The 7,500-nt window shown below is 36.4% G+C and overlaps 1 protein-coding gene and 1 pseudogene across 2 annotated transcripts in view; both read left to right on the top strand.

Moving 5' to 3' along the window:
• The window catches only part of LOC137643958 (neuronal calcium sensor 2), a 736,704-nt gene that overhangs the window by 285,468 nt on the left and 443,736 nt on the right, over window positions 1–7,500 (top strand). The window lies entirely within an intron of this gene.
• On the top strand, window positions 2,370–3,367 carry LOC137643743 (protein bric-a-brac 2-like; annotated as a pseudogene).

Below are 7,500 nucleotides of genomic sequence, written 5' to 3'. Positions count from 1 at the left end.
GAAGAACTGCTTACCACAACTTAAGAGTCTCTTCTAACCTTGCGAAGGGGAAAGTAGCCACTGAACAATTACAGTGCAAAAGTTAACCCCTTGAGCGCAGGAAAATTGTTTGGTAATCTCAGTGTTATCAGGTGTATGAGGACAGAGGAGAATGTGGAAAGAATAGATCAGACTATTCGGTGTATGTGTATGCAAATGAAAAATGAGCCGTGACCAGAGAGAGGGATCCAATGCAGTACTATCTGGCTAGTCAAAGATCCCAATAACTCCCCAGCGGTGATGTCTCAATGGGTGGCTGGTCTAAATTGCCTATATTATTGACTACATGAATGATTGTTCCTCCATGCCAACTTAGATTTAGTTTTACTTTGTTTCAGTTATAATTGTTTAAATGTTACCTATTTCTTAATACTGCCAATAAAATAATTTGATTTCTCTTTCCAAATTACTCATTAGTTTTCAAGAATCGTATTTGCTAGCCTTTTGGACTCGAAAATTGAATTAGGAACAGGTGTCTATGATCTAATGTTCTGCTAACGCGATTACCATTCAAAATCTTTCTCAGATATAGGAAGTTTACAAAATTATATTAGTAAGTTATAACAAATGTTTACATCGCCTAATTCAGGTTCTGATATTGATTCAAATGGATCATTAATGTTTACACTACTAAATCTCGTTCATCTTACTTTATCATACTTTTAGATTAGTATTTTTCCGTCGATGCAGAGTTTACGAATCATGATCTCTGCGAGAATCTTACAATATGACAGTTCAATGCAATCTACAAATAAGTTCTAATTTGGCTCCGTGCCCATCGAAAATGTCATTAGTGGAGCTGTAGTCCCCCGGCTAACATCTGGAACCGATTGTGTGCCATCTATTTTCCTCGTGTAATATTATTTAGGGAAACGTTATTCTCTCCAAAAATTATTCCAAAAGTTTCTGAAATTAGTAATTAAAAAAGTTTTATAGTCTGCCTGCATTTGAAGGTTGTTTTTCTTTCTACTGTTAGACTTGATATAGAACGATCTCCATTATTATGGTTTTTCTGATATAAAGTTTTGTATAAGCGCGTTTCTTACCTGGTTTCCCATTTCATATTTTTCGTACTGCCAGCTTATACAGTATATAACTCTTCGTACTGTATTTTTATACATACATATTTTGGGGTGTGGCTGACATCAAACAAATGAAAAAAAGGGGACCTTTCCTCTCTACGTTCCTCCCAGCCTGACAAGGGAGTCAATCGAGTTAGGCTGGTACTGCTAGGGTGCCACAGCCCACCCTCCCCCATTATCCACCACACATGAAGCTTCATAACGCTGAATCTCCTGCGCGGTCATCCAAGGCGACCTGAGGAAACAGCAGGGCCTACCGCAACTGCGTCACAATCGCTCGCCATTCATTCCTATTTCGAGCACACTCTCTTGCCTCTCTCACATCTATCCTCCTATCACCCAGAGCTTTCTTCACTCCATCCATCCACCCACCCAAAATCTCGGCCTTCCTCTTGTACTTCTCCCATCAACTCTTGCATTCATCACCTTTGTTAGCAGACAGCTACTTTCCATTCTCTCAACATAGCCAAACCACCTCAACACATTCATATCTACTCTAGCTGCTAACTCATTTCTTACACCCGTTTTCACCCTCACTACTTCGTTCCTAACCCTATCTACTCGAGATACACCAGCCATGCTCCTTAGACACTTCATCTCAAACACATTCAATTTCTGTCTCCCTTCACTTTCATTCCCCACAACTTTGATCCATACCTCACAGTTGGTACAATCACTTTCTCATACAGAACTCTTTACATTCATGCCCAACCCTCTATTCTTTACCACTCCTTTCACTGCCCCTAACACTTTTCATCCTTCATTCACTCTCAGGCTTACATCTGCTTCCACTCCACCATTTGCTGCAACAACAGACCCAAGTACTTGAACTGATCCATCTCCTCAAGTAACTCTCCATTCAACATGACATTCAACCTCGCTCCACCTTCCCTTCTCGTACATCTCATAACCTTACTCTTACCCACATTAACTCTCAACTTCTTTCTCTCACATACCCTTCCAAATTCTGTCACTAATCGGCCAATTTTCTTTTCCGCGTCTGCAATCAGTACAGTATCATCCGCAAACAACAACTGATTTACCTCCCATTCATGACATGATCATTCTCGTCTACCAGTTTCAATACCCGTCCAAGCACTTGAGTATTCACCTCTCTCACCACTCCATCAACATACAAGTTAAACATCCATGGCGATATCACACATCCCTGTCTCAGCCCCACTCTCACCGGGAACCAATCGCTCACTTCATTTAGTTTTATCTTCATGTAGTGAATATTTTGAGAAAATGTTTGAGAACACTCCTTGTAAACATCCTGGGATATCATTAGGCAAAGGTGTTAAATGTGATGAACTTGAAGCACTTCTTAGTTACATGTATGATGGAGTTGTGTCAGTAGTGCAAAATGACCAAGCACGTTTAATAAAAGTAGCAGAGCTATTACAAATAAAAGGTTTAGCAGTGCTTGATGAACCACCACAACTATAAGAAACTATTCGTGGAATTCACGTGATGACAGAGCCAGCCCTCACCCGAAAAGACGGCGGCGGGCCGAAAATTTTTCTAGCTCTCAATATGATAAAAATAATAGTCCGACTGTGTCACCTCTTTGAATAGAACCTGGACAGTCATGGGATCAAAATAATACTACAGAAGGAGCACCAGGAGAGGATGGTAGTCAGAGATTAGACCTGCCAAGAAAGCAAGAAGTTGATATAGTACAACGTCAGGAAACTGCAGAAGAAACTCTAGTCAAAGAAGAAATTGTGGAAACAGTAGATGAAAGTCCTAATGAAGATCCTGGAGCAGAATATAGTTCCCATACGGGTGGTGATACTTCTCCAGGAGGCAAGGAGCATGGTAGTAAATTTATTCATCAGTTAGATCCTATTAAAGCGCAGCCTCTGCATGAGGATGTCGTTGAGGCATTACCAGACCCCTCTGGAATGCAAGGGTGGCTTGGTACTGGTGATATGGGTTCAGGGTTTCCTATTTTAGAATCCTTTCCTGAGGAAGGAACCCAAGGCCATCAACCAGTACCTGTCTCCGGATCGCAGCAACCCCACCAGATGGTATGGTCGGGTAGTGTCAGTCAAATGGCTCCCCAAGCAGATGCTGTTTACGCCAACAAAGTACACAGTAAGCTGCCCAAGGAACCCAAAAAGCATGTGTCCATGTTGTACATACAGTACCAACAACCAGTGCCATCTCTTGGAACATTACCGTACTCATACAGGGGAAAAGTCCTTTTTGTGCCCACACTGCACTTACAAGACCTGAAATGAATGTAATCTAAAGAGAAACATCATACTTGTACATACTACGAAGAATTTCCAGTGTCCTCAATGTCCATATTGAGGGACAAATGGGAAAGAGTTGGCAAAACACTTTCAGACTCAATGATGAAAAAAGTGTATCCACAGTCAGTATAGCAACTTAAATCACAGTAGGTTTAAATAACTTTCCTTCGGATAGTTGGCTTTCATTATATCTTAACATTTTTTAATATTTTAAATCTCTAAAGGTATAAAAAGGGAAAAGTATAGTAGTTGATTCTGGTAAATTTTGAATTCCATTAAAGCTCTGAAGAAATTTGTATTTCCGTAAAACATTATCAGCATAGCTGTGACCAAGTTGTGGAATGATCTTCCTAATCGGGTAGTTGAAGCAGTAGAACTTCAAAAGTTCAAACTTGTAGCAAATGTTTGTATGTTGAATAGGCTTACACAAGTCCTTTTATATTTTATATATCAATTATCTGTTTTAATATTGTTAATGTTTTTAAAATATTTCATTTTAATTTTTCATTACTTCTAATATCATTTATTTATTTCCGCATTTCCTTTCTTCACTGGGCTATTTTTCCCTGTTGGAGCCCTTGGGCTATTAGCTTCTTGCTTTTCCAACTAGGGTTGTAGCTTAGCTAATAATAATAATAATAATAATAATAATAATAATAATAGTTTATTTAGGAAATATTTATTTTAATGTTGTTACTGTAATAAATACATTTTATTTTTCTTGTTTCCTTTCCTCACTGGGGTATTTTCCCCGTTGGAGCCCTCTGAGCTTATAGCATCCTGCTTTTCCAAATAGGTTTGTAGCTTAGCAAGTAATAATAATAATAATAATAATAATAATAATAATAATAATGCCTTGTCTCCAATGGTCTCGTAGTAGATTCATTAGCAATCACACTTCATTTTCGTTATTGGTATAGATATTATTGAGCAATTACAAAGCAATAACTTACCCATGGTTCATTCTAGGTTTATGGAATAGGTTATCATTTGATTCCATGTTCCAATGTAAGTTTTTGAAATTTTTTAACATATCCTAGTTATGTCCCATTCTAGTTTGATAGAAAATGTTGCAATTCCTATCAATATCCTTTTGTTTTTGTAGAAAATAATGCCAATCCTCCGTGTGAAATTCAGTGTATAGAAAATGTTGCCAATGTTATTTGTTCCATTACAGGTATATAGAAATGTTTCATATTCAACCCATCTCCAAATATCTTTAGAATATTACCAAAATTATTGCATTTGGTGCTTATTGTGTGACTTTCATCCGAAAGAAGTTGGACTCAGCAACTACTACAGTATAGTTTTTTTTCAATGCATCTCTTACCATTTGACTGGAATGAGTTGTTAATCTTGCAATTATTATCATTTTACTTGAAAGATTTTCTTCTCGTAGGTCTAATGAAAGGCTATTTGTATTTTTGAAATGAGATTTGTGAACATTGTAAATGTAGTTTTTTTTTACCTAAAAAAAGTTATTTGCTTTTTTTACTTCGTCAATATTGTCTTTTCAGTTTAAACGAACATGCATGATTTAAAGGATGATAATGTTTTTTATTGGCGAGTTTAGTGTCGCGTTTTAAATTAATTCACATTGTTTTGGATTTATATTAAGTAATTACTTCAAGAATTGTGACATCTTTTCTTATATTGGGAAGCAAAAGTAAGTTTAAAATTTTCAAGGATATACTTAGATTGCTTACCTGTAAAGATGCTGCTTATATTTTTTATGATACTTTTAGCTAATCTGTTGAGATATTATGTCTTCTATATATTGACTTGACAGACTGAAGACGTTGATATTGGCTATCAGGAAGTTGCATGATAGATCAATATCAGTAAAACTGTATTTTTCCCGAAAAAATGATCGTAGTGAATATTTCTCATTGGAATAACAGTATATGATACGGACGAATGAATTATTTTTGCCATAAATTGGATATGTAACATACATTATTTATTTTACATACACTAGCTTAGGATGCAATAAAAATAGATGCTTCCCAAAATTGAATAATTATGTTTTCTTGAAAATAATTTGTAAAAAGGGAAATAATAATTATATGCACATATTATTGGTGGGATATCTTAAGATTGGAAAAGAATACCGGAATTGCGATCACTATCCTGTGCCTGAATCCATCAGGACCATGCATTTTTGTTTGATATTTCACGTCGAAAACTTCATAAACTGAAAGATGGAAGACCATCGGTGAGGAAGGAAGTACCCCGGAGAAAAATGCTACAACCTTGTCTATAAGGTGAGGATCGCGGAAGGCCTCCATTTCCAGCATGTCAAAGAATTTTCTTTTTCAACGAAATGATTATGCCTCATTCCTTTAGGTTCGAATAAATAACATTCAATATTTACACACTTTCTTTCTTTCATGGTTTTTTCACTATTTTTCGTTATTGAAGAGGAAGAATTTTGTCTCGATTCTACTGCTGTATTCGGGAAGTTAGTGGTCTGAAGAGGAAACGGATCAAAACAAAAAATGTGTGGCTTGTATATTGACGTTCGGTATGAAGGGACATGGAGTCTTGCGAGTGGCCGATTCTGTAAAGAAGATAGATTTAAATAAGTGTGTTTGTGCGTGTGGGATAGGAGAGCTTTGGCAGGGAGATAGCGATTTTTCTTTCGCTTCCTGTTGGTTACGTAGTTTTTTTCTCAGCGATTTGGCCTAGTATTGCTATTTTTAGCAAGATGAAGATGATAAGCATGGGAAATTGATATGTTCTAAATGGTAAACTATTTAAAGCTGCTTTGGTTTTCAAGGATTATACCCCCTTTTTGTCGGTGTCAAGATGACAAAAGCTATCTCAAATTCGGATTATAGATCGTATGAATGTTATGCTAGCTACTCTCTCTCTCTCTCTCTCTCTCTCTCTCTCTCTCTCTCTCTCTAGTGCTGCCTTGTAGTTGGGTATACCTGCACTACCTTTCCCTCTTCTCTCCCTCTCAACTAAAGTTCTCCCCCTCCGCTCCCCCTCCCTTCTTCGTGCTCCTCTTCCTTCTCCTGGAGCCCTTGTTAGAAAGGTCACGCCACCAATCAATATCACCGTCCTCTCTCTCTCTCTCTCTCTCTCTCTCTCTCTCTCTCTCTCTCTCTCTCTCTCTCTCTCTCTCTCTCTCTCTCTCCTCACATTTTCCTATCCCTGTCGTCGTTTTTCTCCTCAGAATTTGACACTTCTGTTAGGAAAGTTCTCTTACGCAGTGGGCGCATCTTTTTTAGTGATGAATACGCCGGACATTTTCTATTTTTCATTTGTGTATAAACATATATCTATATAATGCTGACGCTTCTTTGTTTTTAACTGATTGGCTAGGATTAAGTGCTGTTTCAGAATATTTTAGGCCGTAAGTGTGTCCTTAAAAGATTCGTGTGTGTACAAATATATATATATATATATATATATATATATATATATATATATATATATATATATATATATATATATATATATATATATATATATATATATATATATATATATATATATACATATATATATAATATATATAGAGAGAGTGAGAGAGAGAGAGAGAGAGAGAGAGAGAGAGAGAGAGAGAGAGAGAAAATAATTTATGTATAAATATTAAACTGGATGCATGTCTTCATTGTAAGGGCTTTCCAATTCAATGTCATTATTGTGATTATTATATCATTAATTACTGTTACAATGTAAAGGTGGTGTTGTACTGTAGTTATATGCTTTTTTGTACTAAATTAGTCTAAAACAATATTTTTGTTGAACAGTCTGTTTTCTTTTCCTACAAATCTATGAATAACATGAAAGAACCAATAAGAAACCTCTATCTCTAGAGTATGAGTAACCAGAATAAATGTCGTTACCTATTTGGGGTATGAAAGAAGCAATGAAAAGCCTATGCTTGCCGATACTTATTTGGAGTCTAAAAGAAACGAGAGAAAGGAGCCTTTAGATGTTTGGTTTATGAAAAAAGCAGTAAAGGCCTTGACTGTTAAGATGATAAATGAAGCATGAGAAAAAAACACTAGATGGTGGATGGAAGTAGGAAGGATTTGACCCATAACTATATGGAGGATGAAAGAAGCAACAAAGAGGTACTTGGCTATTTACTGTATACTATGAGA

Source organism: Palaemon carinicauda, chromosome 7, assembly GCF_036898095.1.
Source record: "Palaemon carinicauda isolate YSFRI2023 chromosome 7, ASM3689809v2, whole genome shotgun sequence".
Taxonomy (NCBI): Eukaryota; Metazoa; Arthropoda; class Malacostraca; order Decapoda; family Palaemonidae; genus Palaemon; species Palaemon carinicauda.
Note: the sequence above shows the minus strand (reverse complement) of the source record. Positions and strands in the feature narration are given on the sequence as shown.